We start from the raw sequence: 14,813 nt of genomic DNA, 5'->3' as shown, positions 1-14,813 counted from the left end.
AGCCAAGCTCCAGTGTAAAGCTTACATTGTCTGTAGTCTGTAGTTGTTTTTGTCTTTTTTAAAATTTTATTTATTATTTTTTATTATTATTTTTTTTTTTCGGAGTCTTACTCTGTTGCCAGGCTGGAGTGCAGTGGTGCCATCTCGGCTCACTGCATCCTCTGCCTCCCAGGCTGAAGTGATTCTCTTGCCTCAGCCTCCCAAGTAGCTGGGACTACAGGCACGTGCCACCACACCCAGATAATTTTTGTATTTTTAATAGAGATAGGGTTTCATCATGTTGGCCAGGATGGTCGCAATCTCTTGACCTCGTGATCCACCCACCTCAGCCTCCCAAAGTGCTCAGATTACAGGCGTGAGCCACCATGCCCAGCGTTTTTGTCTTTTTTTTTTTCTAAATCACTTTTATGTTCAGAAGTACACGTGCAAGTTTGTTATATAGGTAAATTCAGTGTTACAGGGTCTTAGGAGTACACATTATTACATCACCAGGTAGTAAGCAGGGTATCCTGATATGATTTGACTGTGTCCCCAGTCAAAATCTCATCTTGAATTATAATTCCCATAATCCCCAAAAGAGCAGGACCAAGTAGAGGTAATTGGGTTTAGAGGGCAGTTTCTTCCATGCCGTTCTCATGAATAATGAGTGAGTCTTATGAGATCTGATGGTTTTATAAGCATCTAGTATTTCCCCTGCTTGCACTCACTCTGTCCTGCTGCCTTGTAAAGAATGTTCCTGCTTCTGCTTTTTCTTCTGTCATGGTTGTTAGTTTTCTGAGGCCTTCCCAGCAATGCAGAATTGTGAGCCAATTAAAGCTCTTTTCTTTATAAGTTACCTAGTCTCTGGTTCCTCTCCTCTCCTCTCCTCTCCTCTCCTCTCCTCTCCTCTCCTCTCCTTTCCTTCTTCCTTTCCTTTCTTTTCTTTTCTAACCTAGCCCAACTGGCTTGTTTTATTGGAGAAGGGCACTCGGAATAAACAACATGAGACAGCTGGGACCCGAGGCTGGGAAGAATCTCCTCTCCTCCCTATACATGCCCACTGTCCCAAATAAAAAATAACCAACTATGGGAGAGCAGCCGAGACAGCCACTGGGGGCAGGGGAAGGAGACACGAGACTCGAGGGCAGTGGTGAAGACACCACGCATGTGCTGGGAGGGCTCAGAGGCAGCAGCGGCACGAACAGCGCAGGTACAAGTCTCTGTGTCTTCCCTGGGCTTATGTATAAATACAGAGAGATGAGGCCTTCTCTCCTCCTGCTCTCCCTTCCCCTCCGTGCTGCTTGCTGCGGTCCCGCTCCTCTTTTCACAAGAGGGCGAAGGGAAGCGGGGATGAACAAGTCATCACCGAATTGCAATCAGATCAACATCCATCAGCTTCTGGGTCTTCTGTGGGATTACAAGATTCTTTAAGTGTTGGCTGAGTGCCTGGGGGTCCTTCTGCATCTGTTCCAGAATAAGGCACATGGCTATGTCACTCATGATCTGCTGCACCTTGGGGTCGGCCAAGGCTCCTCACTTCACATCTTCGCGGCTGTGGTGCTGGTTGTACTGCACCATCATACAACGCTGGTAGCCGTCTGCTGCCTCCTTACAGCTGGAGTCCAGGTCTAGCGCCTTCCGGTACACATCCATCGCTTTGGTGTAGTCCTTCATCGTTTCCAGGGCAGCGGCTTTCCGTGTATAACCCTTGATGAAGGTTGGCTCCAGCTGGATACATTCCTCACAGTCCTTGAGTGCCAGCTGGAACTCCAGGAGTTTGGCGGAACTCCAGGCAGCTCGATTGCTGTATAATCTGGCATCTTTCGGGTTCCTTTAGATGGCTTCTGTATAACGCTTCACTTCCTGGAGATAGTCCCCTTTCTGCTTTTGTTCTCCTCCGAAGCCTGGTCCGGGTTTATGCAGGCCAGCCGTTCTTGCTCCTTCAGGATTTTCTCTGCCTGCTGGCATTTCTTGAGCACATCTGGAGTTTGGTGCTCTGCAAGAGACTTGTTATAGAAATGGGTGGCATCCTTGTACCTTTCTTCTTTGAAGTAGGAATTGCCAATTGGAGCATACGCTTTGGCAATCTGTAGATGGTTTTCTCTGTTTTCTCTCCCATTTAAATGGACTTCCCACAAGGCTCCCTGCACTTACTGTAGTCGCCCTTTTCAAAGTATACGGCTGCTTAATTGGTAATGTAAGTCATGTTGCAGGGGTCCAGCTCCTTGGCTTTGTCCTAATGCTTCAAGGCTGGGTCAGTATTTCTTCTAGTAGGCATTGTTCCTCAGCTCTTTTTCTTTCAGTGCCTGCTTCTTCTTCTGTGGAAGATCTTCTTCCTTTGGCTCTGGCTTGGTCTCCTTTTTGGGAGGGGGTGGTGGTGGAGGTGTTGCAACCTGTTCCTCCTCATCCATACTGCCCAGATCGACCTCAAGGAGGACGCTGAGAGTGGTCATGATCCGAGGATCTTGTAGTTTGCTGCCCAGATCAGAAGGCTTGTTTCATAGCTGCTCTATCAGCTCCTGATAGGTAGTATCACTGAGCAGTGTTCTTGTCCTGGGATCACTCTCCAACTTCTGATACAGATTGGGCATGTTGAAAGCATTCATGAATTTTCTCTCTGCCAACTTGGCCTCCATATTCTGTAAACCTTCTTTCAGTTGAGGGTTATTTGCCTCTATTTTAAGTGCTCCTCGTAGATTCACTTGGCTTCTTCAAATCAGTTTAAGGACTCTAGAGCTGCTGCTTTTTGTGAATAGCCCTTGCCCCAGTCAGGCCAGTAAGACCAGGTCGATGGTCTTACAGCCATCCTTGTAAGCCTTCTGGTAGTCTCCTTTCTTGGCATAGGGGGAAGAACAGTTGCTGTAGAGCACGTGGTTGTGGGCATCCAGCTTAATGGCTTCCGAGTAGCACTGTAAGGCATCATCTATGTTGCCGTGCTCAGGGCCTTGTTGCCCTTCTCTTTCAGCTCATTGACTTGCTTTATAGCACAGCGAGGTCCGGAATCCTGTTGAACCGAATCTGTCCACTCTGCGTTCCCAACCCAGTCTCTGGTATTTCTTCATAGCAGTGTGAGAAGGAACTAATACAGTAAATTGGTTCTGAAGTAGTGAGGTGCTGCTATAAGGATACCCGAGAATGTGGAAGCAGCTTTGCAAGCAGGTAACAGGCAGAGGTTGGAACAGTTTGGAGGGCTCAGAAGAAGACAGGAAAATGTGGGAAAGCTTGGAACTTCCTAGAGACTTGGAAGGCTCCAAAGACAGGAAGATGTGGGAAAATTTGGAACTTCCCAGAGATTTGTTGAATGGCTTTGACCAAAATGCTGATAGTGGTATGGACAATTAAGTCCAGGCTGAGTTGGTCTCAGATGGAGATGAGGAACTTATGGGAAACTGGAGTAAAGGTAACTCTTGCTATGCTTTAGCAAAGACACTGGTGGCATTTTGCCCCTGCCCTAGAGATCTGTGGAACTTTGAACTTGAAAGAGATGATTTAGGGTATTGGTGAAAGAAATGTCTAAGTGGTAAAGCATTCAAGAGGAGTAGAACATATAAAGCATTCAAGAGGAGAAGAACATGTAAGTTTGAAAAATTTGCAGCCTCATGATGCAACAGAAAAGAAAAACCCATGCAGATCACGAGGTCAGGAGATAAAGACCATCTTAGCCAAAATGGTGAAATGCTGTCTTTACTAAAAATACAAACATTAGCCGGGCATAGTGGTTTGTACCTGTAGTCCCAGCTACTCGAGAGGCTGAGGCGGGAGAATTGCTTGAACCTGGGAGTTGGAGGCTGCAGTGAGCCAAGATCATGCTACTGCACTCCAGTCTGGGTGACAGAGCAAGACTCTGTCTTAATAATAATAATAATAATAATAATAATAATAATAATAATAATAATAATAAAAATATAAAAAATTCCTGGAAATAGGCAAACCAGGAAGAAATAGAAACTCTGAACAGACCAATAACAAGCAGTGAGATTGAAATTGTAATTTAAAAAATTGCCAAAAAAAAAATTCAGGACCAGATGCATTCCCAGCAGCAGTCTATCAGACATTCAAATAAAGATTGGTACCAATAGTACTGAAACCATTTCAAAAGATACAGATTTAGGGAGTTCTCTCCAAATCATTCTATGAAGCCAGTATCACCCTAATACCCAAACCAGGAAAGACATAACAAAGAAAGAAAACTATAGACCAATATCTCCGATGAACATCGATGCAGAAATCCTCAATAAAATACTAGCTAACTGATTGCAACAGCGTATCCAAAATATATTCCACCATAATCAAGTGGGTTTTATACTAGGGATGCAGGAATGGTTTAAAATACAAAAGTCAATAAATGTGATAAACCACATAAACATAATTAAAACAAATATCATATAATCATCTCAATATATGCAGAAAATGCATCTGACAAAATCCAGCATTGCTTTATGATTAAAACCCTCAGCAAATCAGCATTGAAGGGACATACCTTAAAGTAATAAAAGCCAACTATGATAAACCCACAGCCAACATTATACTGAATGGGGAAAAGTTGAAAGCTTTCCCTGTGAGAACTGGAACAAGACAAGGATGCCCACTTCCACCACTTACATTTAACATAGTACTGGGAGTCCTAACAAGAGCAATCAGACAAAAGAAAGAAATAAAGGGCATCAAAATTGATAAAGAGATAAACTGTCGCTGTTTGCTGATGATATGATCATATACCTGAAAAACCCTAAAGACTTATCTAAAAAGTTTCTAGGCGTGATAAATGAATTCAGTAAAGTTTCAGGATACAAAATCAATGTACACAAATTAGTAGCACTGCTATACACCAATAGCAACCAAGCCGAGAATCAAATCAAGAACTAACTGCCTTTTACAATAGCTGCAAAAAATATATAAAATACTTAGGAATACACGTAAGCAAGGAGGTAAAAGATTTCTGCAAATAAAACTGCAAAATATTGCTGAAAGAAATCATAGATGACACAAACAAATGCAAACACATCCCATGCTCATGAATGGGTAGAATCAACATTGTGAAAATAACCATACTGCCAAAAGCAATCTACAAATTTAATGCAATTTCCATCAAAATACCATCATCATTCTTCACAGAACTGGAAAAAAATCCTAAAATACATATGGAACCAAGAAAAGAGCCTGCATAGCCAAAGCAAGGCTAAGCACAAAGAATAAATCTGGAAGCATCACACTACCTGACTTCAAACTGTACTACAAGGCTATAGGCACCAAAACAACATGATATTGGTATAAAAATAGGCACATAGACCAATGGAACAGAACAGATAATCCAGAAATAAAGCCAAATACTTACAGTCAACTGATCTTTGACTAAGCAAACCAAAGCATAAAGTGGGAAAAGGACTACTCTATTCAACAAATGATGCTGGGATAATTGGTAAGCCACATGTAGGACAATGAAACTACAGGGTCATCTCTCACCTTATACAAAAACCAACTCAAGATGTATTAAAGACTCAAATCTGTGACCTGAAACCATCTAAATTCTAGAATACAACATCAAAAAAACTCTTCTAGACATTCATTTAGGCAGAGAGTTCATGACCGAGAACCGGAAAGCAAATGCAACCAAAACACAGATAAGTAGATAAGACCTTATTAAATTAAAAAGCTCTTCACAGCAAAAGAAATAATCAACAGAGTAAACAGACAGCCCACAGAGTGGAAATAATTATTCACAAAGTATGCATCTGACAAAGGACTAATACCCAGAATCTACAAGGAAGTCAAATGAGCAAGAAAAAATAATAATCGCATCAAAGTGGGCTGAGGACATGAATAGATAATTCTCAAAAGAGGATATACAAATGGCCAACAAAGATATGAAAAAAAAAATGCTTAACATTACGAATGATCAGGAACATGCAAATTGGAACCAGAGAGAGAGAGAGAGAGAGAGAGAGAGAGAGAAAGAGAGTGAGAGAGAGCCAGGAAAACTGCCTTATAAACCATCAGATCTCATGAGAACTTACTTGCTATCATGAGAACAGCATTGGGGAAACTGCCCTTATGATCCAATCAATCCCTTTCCTCAACACTTGGGGATTACAGGTTCCTTGCTCAACATCTGGGGATTACAATTTGAAATGAGATTTGGGTGGGGACACAGACCAAAGACATATCAAGGGGCGTGAGGGATAAAAGGCTACACATTGGGTATACTGCTTGGGTGATGGGTACACCAAAGTCTCAGAAATCACCACTAAAGAATTATCTATGTAACCAAACCCCACCTATTCTCCAAAAATGATAGAAATAATAATTTTTAAAAATTAAATAGGCCGGGTATGGTGGCTCATGCCTGTAACCCCAGAACTTTGGGAGGCTGAGGTGGGAGGATCACCTGAAGTCAGGATTTTGAGACTAGCCTGGCCAACATGGTGAAACCCTGTGTCTACCAGGAATGCAAAAATTAGCTGGACATGGTGCTGGGCACCTGTATTCCCAGCTACTTGGGAGGCTGAGGCAGGAGAATCACTTGAACCCAGGAGGTGGAGGTTGCAGTGAACTGAGATTGTGCTATTGCACTCCAGCTTGGGTGACAAGAGTGAAACTCTGTCTTAAATAATAACTTGTGATTGCATTATGAATAAACTTGTGATTGCATTATGAAGTTCTTGTAGTGAGTTTTTCAGCTCTATCAGATCAGTTTGGCTCATTCGTAAAATTGCTATTTCATCTTTCAGCTACTGTATCATTTTACTGGATTCCTCAGAATCCTTGTATTGGGTTTCGACTTTCTCCTAACTCTCGATGATCTTTTTTCCTATGCAGATTCTAAGTTCTATGTCGTTTATTTCAGCCATTTCAGCCTGGTGAAGAACTACTGATGGGGACCAGTGTGGTCATTTGGAGGTAAGAAGACACTCTGGATTTTTGAGTTGCCAGAAGTCTTGTGCTGGATCATTGTCAGCCATGTGGGTGATGTTCCTTTACTCTTTGAAGGTGCTCTCCTTTGGATGGTGTTTTTTGGTTTTATATTCTTTGCTGCCCTTGAGAGTTTGATTGTGGTATATAGTGGACTCAGTCAACTGACTATTGTTTTGAAAATTTCAGGGGCCCAAGGCGCAGCTCAGCAGTCCTGGCCTGCATGCTGTAACCCTGGGCAGGTTACAGCTGGGCCCCTGGCTTTGTTCTCTGGTCCTTCAAGATTAGGAACCTGCTCTGCTAGAAGGGCCTCGGTGGTGTTCCTGGTCCACTGGCAACAACACTCTGATGGGGTAATGGCAGAGAGTTCCATCCTTGCTTGTGCATGTCAGCAGAAGTCGTGTTGGCTGTGTTTTTTAAGAAATGAAAAAATTAGGAGAAATTTGTTTAAAAATACAACCTTCATGTAATCTTGAAAATTAAAATTAAAATTAACAAAAGGAATTGACAATTACCAAAGTTTTAAAATAAGCAAAACTCCTTTAGGAATTTTACCATACATTTTATCACAATGTTTCATAAAGCTAAAGCATTAATGTCTCCCATATGCAATATTTTAACTTGGACTTTTTAAAGAGAAACAATTTTTAAAAAAGCCACAAAGACATCATATGAACTGAGCTCTTGCAAATGTGGACTGTTGAAGAAGATACTTATTTTAAACTCATAAGGGATATAAATAAATATAAAACCTTAGTACCCAGGACATGCAAACCAGAATGATGATAAACATAGGTTCCATATTAAACATCATGTTTCCAGTTCTTTCAGGAACAATATATTTATCTAGTTTCTAAATTGAGACAAAGGAAGTAAAAAGGAGAGGTGAATTACCAAAAAAGCATGTTATCAGTGTTCTCCTTCAGATTGTTTTTGAAAGCTTTTAAACAGTGGGTGTGTAAGTTAAAGCTGCTTTTAGCACTTCCTCAACAGATCACCTTAGATTTTGCTAAACTTGGCACCATTATAGGGGTCATATTTTCACACGGATGCACTCTTCCTGAACAGAATGTATTTGACAGAAACAAGTTTTTCTTTCATGCCAGGCATTTGTATGTTTGCTTTTTATAACAAACAGTAAGACAAAGCTCACCATTTTGGACTCTCTCCCAATATTTCCAATTTAGCTATGAAAACAAGATTTTTATTTCATGGTTTGGAGAAGTGCACTTTAAAAGTTAACTCTTTGAGAGAACACAGGATTTTTTCCTCAAAATTCATTTTATATTCTTTGATTTGAATTTTGTTTGTATTTCTTTGGACATCACAAAATCTATCCTCTCATCACTTGAGTTGGTAAGGGAGATATTTTCATAAGTAGTCTTTTTTCTTTTTAACCTTACATGATTTAGCATTTTACTATAGTTCTTTTTTTTTAATATGTATTTTTGCTTGAGATGCTAAATCTGGTCTCCATAATCAGATTTGGGAGCAGCCTTTATTTTGTTGTTAGGTTTTTGGCAGAGTCTAGAAGGTCTCAAGCTGCCAAAGTTTTGTCTGAAAGCCTTTCGAGTTCAGCAGTTTTCATTCTCTATCCTGTCATAATGAATAGCATCTGCCACCACCACCCCCCCCCCGAAAAAGGCCAAGTTATTATGATAGGTTAGAATCTTAATAGCATTAGGAAAAAAATCTTGCTAGGTTATATCTAGAATATGTATTCAAATGAACCATAAGTCTAATTCCAGTAGTTGCAAGGACAGCATGTCATGCAGCCTGTATTCCCAGTCTTCCATAGAAGTCAAAGCATCCAGTGAAAATTCTGACACTGAAAGAATTTCTGTTGAATTCTTCATTGTGAAGCAGGTTATAAGAAGGAGGTTTGCTGGGCATGATGGCTCACACCTGTAATCCCAGCACTTTGGGAGGCTGAGGTGGGTGGATTGTTAGAGCCCAGGAGTTCAAGACCAGTCTAGGCAACATGGCAAAACGCCATCTCTACAAAACATACAAAACTAGCCAGGCACCGTGGTATACACCTGTAGCCCCAGGCACCTGGGAAGCTGAGGTGGGAGGATGAATTGAGCCAAGCAGTTCAAGACTGTAGTGAGCCATGATCAGGCCACCACACTCCAACCTGGGTGACAGAGTGAGACCCTGTCTCAAAAAAATAAATAAATAAAAAATAAAAAAGGCTGGCAAGAAGACCTATTTTTAAATAGATACATTTCCTTTAGAAAGAGAAAGAAATATGATTTTTTTCTACTTCTTTTACTTGTAAAAGAAAATGGGTAAATTAAAATGTGACTGTATTTGATATTTTCACTGAATGTGATTATGGTCATCATCATCACCATGGTCTTTGTAAGCCTAAATGACTTATTTGGAAGATAATATTAGTATATTTTACATGTCATCTTAATTCTTTATTGTCATGCTTTCCTTTTAAAATTTGCTTTCTTTAGCCTCTGAACTATTCAAATATGCTATTATCATTCTTTTCAGTTCATAGGCCTATATTACTTACTGTTCGAATATAATATAACACTAGAACAGCTATTTGTACTGAAGTATATTTCACCATTTTTAATGGGAGAAAAGATTATCAACTTTCTTATAGACAGGGAACTGATATACAGAGGCATTAGTTCATTCCATAGCACATAGGAGTGCTACTTGTACACAAAATGAAATATTAGGAAATGTTAATGCATGTACTGTTCTGTGTAACTTCAGACTTCATCACTAAACTTATGAAAGAATATCTTGAACAGTCACTCAAGCTAGATACAAATCAGTTGTTGAAAACAAGAGAATAAATGATATATTAGATAGAGATTTGCAAAAGCCCATAATAATTTACATTACTGGAATATGAGTAGAAATATATTTTTAGTCTCTTATGCTCAAGGTTTGATATGCTAATTATAAAGCAAGGATAACACTTCATGAACTGGGGCTTCTTAGTGTTCACAAATGTGTGTGTGTGTGTGTGTGTAGCTTTCAATTTTTAATTTGAATACAAAACTGAACTTTGCTGCATATGTATAAAAACTCTACATTTTTTAGGTCATTCAACCTGAGGAAAGAAGTCATATCAACAGAAGAGCAAAAAAACTAAATTTTTCTGACCCTTCTTGTATCAATACTACAGGACCTCTCTATTTAATTCAAGAAGTTCAGAAAGAAAGGAAAGAGATGGTGTATCTTAAATAGAAATGCCTTTTATTTCTATTTTTGTCTAGCTAACTCCTATTCATGTATCAATGCCTAGCTCAAGACATAGTTTCTTCGGAAAGCCTTTCTTAACCCACATTCTATTTAGATAGCCCATCTCTACACATTCACAAAACCCTATGCCTGTTTCCTGCTTTTCACAGTACTGATTATGGAATTATAATCGTTGGGTTACTCATTAGCTGTCCTATGATCTTTCTATCATTTTGCTCCTCTATTTCCTCCTCTCTTCCTTTTTTCTCACTCCCAATCTCACACCCGTACACAAGACCGTGAGTTCCTCATGAACAAAGACTATGCTTTATTGGGCTTTGAATTTCTAGCACTTAGCACAATGTCTGGTACATAGTAATGACCAACCAATATTTATTGAATGAACACATATAAGTGAATAAATGCTTAGGAACTAGTCATATCAGCTATGCCCATTTTTTGTCTTTTCCTCTAGATTGATAGCATAATATACTCTGTTGCAGCTAATGATAACTGTGTTAGTTTGATAGGCTGCATAACAAAGTACAACAGACTGGTTGTTTTTAAAAAATAAATAGAAATTTATTTTCTCACTGCTCTGGAAACTAGAAATCTGAGATGAAGGTGTTGGCAGTGTTGGTTCCTTCTGAAGGCTGTGTAGAAAGAATCTGTTTCAGACCTCTTTCCTTGTTTTGTAGAAGTCTGTCTTCTCCCTGTGTCATCATCTTCCCTTTGGACGTGTCTATATCCAAATTTCCTCTTCTTGCAGTGACATCAGCTATATTGGATTGGGGCCCACCCTAGTGAACCCAATTTTACTTGATTACCTCTTTAAAGAGTCTATCTTCAAATACAGTCACATTCTGAGATACAAAGAGTTAAGAGTTTGACATATATATTTGGGGGAAGACATAATCCAGCTCATAACTCCTAAGGGTGCTGCTCTTAGTAATAAACATATTAGTAAGCAACCATTTTTGAGCACATATTTTATGCTCAAAAACAGTGTTAGAAACAGTGTTAGTTTTGTGTCAGAAACACTGTTAAGTATTTTACATGCGCATCTCTGACACGTAAGGTTGTCCTGATGTCTGCCGCAGGCTCCTGCACTTATGAACCCATCGAAGTGCCAATATTTTGTCATCCATCCTGTGGCTCGGTAGTTAATTACAATGGAGAAAATTTCTCTTTACTTCCACTGGTGTAGCACCTTACTAAGTGGGGTACTAAGTAGTGCTACTTTTTTTTTTTTTTTTCACATGGGGTCTCAGTCTGTTGCCCAGCCTGGAGTGCAGTGGTGAGATTTCAGCTCAGTGCAACCTCCGCCTCCCAGGTTCAAGTGATTCTGCTGCCTCAGCATCCCGAATAACTGGGATTACAGGTGCCCGCCATCACCCTGGCTTATTTTTCAGTAGTTTTAGTAGAGATGGTGTTTCACCATGTTGGCCAGGCTAGTCTCATACTCCTGGCCTCAAGTGATCCACCCTCCTCAGCCTTCCAAAGTTCTGAGATTACAGGCATGAACCTCCGCACCAGGCTTGAGTAGTGTTACTCTTAAGGATCTACAAAAACTTTATTGAAGCAGTTCTTCTACTTTTTATTATTTTATTGCATTCTCCATGTATGAAACCTCAACCGTGGGTCCACAGGAATTGAGTTGGGGTACCAAGTTGAATGGCAAGTCACAGGCTCTATTCAGAATTATGCCATTTTATCCATCCCTAGTACTGCCCTTGTGTGTTTTAACTCCCTCTTCTTTTGGTTTAAATTTTCCCCTCCCCACAGGACTTACATGTAATAGATGCAGAGCTAATCCACCTCCATCATCCCTCCAGACGTGCCTGGTTTCTAGAAAATATACAAGTTCTCAACTGAGATCTCAGCTAAATTTAGCCGCAAATTGAGTTTTCACTATGCTTTTCTAAGAAATTTTACTCATGTAATTGTTTCTTGTTGTCTTCTTTCTTTTTTAATTTAAAAATATTTAATTGACAAATAAGGATTATATATATTTGAAGTGTATGACAGGGGTGTCCAATCTTTTGGCCTCTGTGGGCCACATTGGAAGAAGAACAGCTGTCTCGGGCCACACATAAAATACACTAACCATAGCTGATGAGCTAAATAAATTGCAAAAAAATCACATAATGTTTTAAGAAAGTTTATGAATTTGTATCGGGCTGCATTCAAGCCATCCTGGGTCGCATGCGGCCCATGGGCCATGGGTTGGACAAGCTTCGTGTACAATGTGATGATTTGATATATGTAAATATTGTATAATGATTTTTACAATGCAATTAATTGACATGTCTATTGATACCTATACTGAACATTAGATACTAAGAACTTATTCATCTTATAACTGAAAGTTTGTACCCTTTGATCAACATCTTCCTATTTCCCTCACCCCTCGGCAACCACCATTCAGTCCTCTATAAGTTCAACATGTTTACATTCCATATCTAAGTGAGATCATACTGTATTAGGCATTCTGTGTCTGGCTTATTTCATTTAGTATATTTTCCTCCAGGTTCATTCAGGTTGTTGCCAATGGCAGGATTTCATTTTTATGACTGAATAATATTTCATTATATATACAGCTGTGGGGTGTGTGTGTGTGTGTGTGTGTGTAATGTATATAGGTTTATATAGATGTAGGTATATACATATAGGTATACCTATGTGTATAGGTATAGGTAGATATATATCATGATTTCTTTATTCATCCATTGATGAACACTTAGGTAGCTTTCATGTCTTGGCTATTGTCAATAATGCTCAATGGACATGGGAGTGCAGATATCTCTTTGAGTTACTAATTTCATTCCCTTCAGGTATATACCCAGAAGTGGCATTTTTATAATGCCTGTACCAATTTCCATTCCCACCAACATTGTAGAAAGGTTGTCTTTTCTCCGTACACTCTCCAACACCTATCTCTTGTCTTTTTGATAATAGCCATCCTAACAGGTGTGAGATATGTCATTGTGGTTTTGGTTTACATTTCCCTGGTGCTTAGTGTTGTTGAGCACATTTTCCTATATCTCTTGACCATTTGTATGTCTTCTTCTTCTTCTTCTTCTTCTTCTTCTTCTTCTTCTTCTTCTTCTTCTTCTTCTTCTTCTTCTTCTTCTTCTTTTTTAAGTCTATTCAGGTTTTTTTCAATTTTAAAAAATCGAGACAGGTTCTCCCTCTGTTGTTCAGAATGGAGTGCAGTGGTATGATCACAGGTCACGGCAGCCTCAAACTCCTGGGCTCAAGTGATCCTCCCACCTCAGCCTCCCAAGTACCTGGGACGACAAGTGCACTCCACCATGTCCAGTTAATTTTTTGTTTGTTTGTTTGTTGTTTTGAAGAGACAAAGTCTCTCTATGTTGCCCAGGCTGTTCTTGAATTCCTGGCCTCAAGTTATTCTTCCTCGGCCTCCTGAGCCACTGGGATTATAGGCATGAGTCACTGGAATTAGAGGCATGAATCACTGTGCCTCGCCGGCCCATCATTTTTTAAAGATACAAGGTCTTGCTATGTAGCCCAGGCTGGAGTTCAGTGGCTATTCATAAGCTCAATCACAGTGCACTGCAGCCTCAAACTCCTGGACCCAATTGATCCTCCTGTCTCAGTCTCCTAAGTAGCTGGAACTACATGTACACCACCACCACATCTGGCTTTTATCCATTTTTAAATTGGATTATTATTATTATTTTTGCTATTGAGTCATATGAGTTCCTTGTATATTTTAGATATTAATCATTTGTCAGATATATGGTTTGCAAATATTTTATTTTATTCTGAAGTTTGCCTTTTCATTTACTTGTTTGTTTTCTTTTCTGTGGCAATTTTTTCTCATCTTAAATATATGTGAGAGGGGATGAAGGGGCATTCCTTAAATCTGTAAGCATTAATTTTTTATTATAAGGATTGAAGAAGCTTTACACGGAGCTGAAAATTGGGGAATTTGGGTGTTTAGAGGAAAAAGACAGTGAAAAGAGAAAGAACTTCAATAGTTCATGTCATCCATTTTTTTAGCAAGATTATGCAAATGTCTATATTATAGGCATCTAAGAGCATTATTAGTGCCTATTTTTCCTCCTTATGTGAAAAAAAAGAGCACAGGAGTAGTGGAAAAATAAAGGAGTTGACACATGAGGTAAAATAATCCATACTCTTCTCTCTTTTAGAGGTGTTAGAAAGATCTACAGCTATATCTTCTCCAAGGCCAAGTCGGGTCTTGTGGCGGAATACGTTCTACTTCAGCTTCTCCATACACTGATGACAGTATCCTGCATTCAGGGCCATAGAAAAGTTGACTTACTCAGTCTCACCACGTGAGTAGAGATAGACTTCCCCAGCAATTTTATTCATCTAGCTAAATTATTTCTAAAGACTATTTTGGAAATTCAATTTCTACAGTTTTGAAAAATGAATTCCAAATATACCCTGAAGTCTTTGTTTATTTTAACAACTTGAGATTAATGGGGACAAAGGAGAGTTTAAAATGATTTCCCATTCTATGAATGTTCCTCCACATGATACAATTAGCATCTCGTATTTATCATAATTTTAAATGTAATTGGCAACATATTTTATTGTCCTTTGGTGTTGTGGTTCTTTAATACTATAAAAACTTTTCAAGTCAGGTTACCAAAATCTTGGTGACTTTTATTGCCAGAATTTGAGTTTGTTTCCTCCGATCTTCAATAATTTCACTCTATATT

At 39.4% G+C, this 14,813-nt stretch overlaps 1 pseudogene; it reads right to left on the bottom strand.

Moving 5' to 3' along the window:
* Positions 1-1,341: 1,341 nt before the first annotated feature.
* LOC111536074 lies at positions 1,342-11,246 on the bottom strand (annotated as a pseudogene).
* Between the last annotated feature and the right edge of the window lie 3,567 nt (positions 11,247-14,813).

Source organism: Piliocolobus tephrosceles, chromosome 12 (genome assembly GCF_002776525.5).
Source record: "Piliocolobus tephrosceles isolate RC106 chromosome 12, ASM277652v3, whole genome shotgun sequence".
In the NCBI taxonomy this organism is placed as follows: domain Eukaryota; kingdom Metazoa; phylum Chordata; class Mammalia; order Primates; family Cercopithecidae; genus Piliocolobus; species Piliocolobus tephrosceles.
The sequence above is the reverse complement of the archived record's forward strand: the minus strand, read 5'-3'. Positions and strand labels throughout refer to the sequence as shown.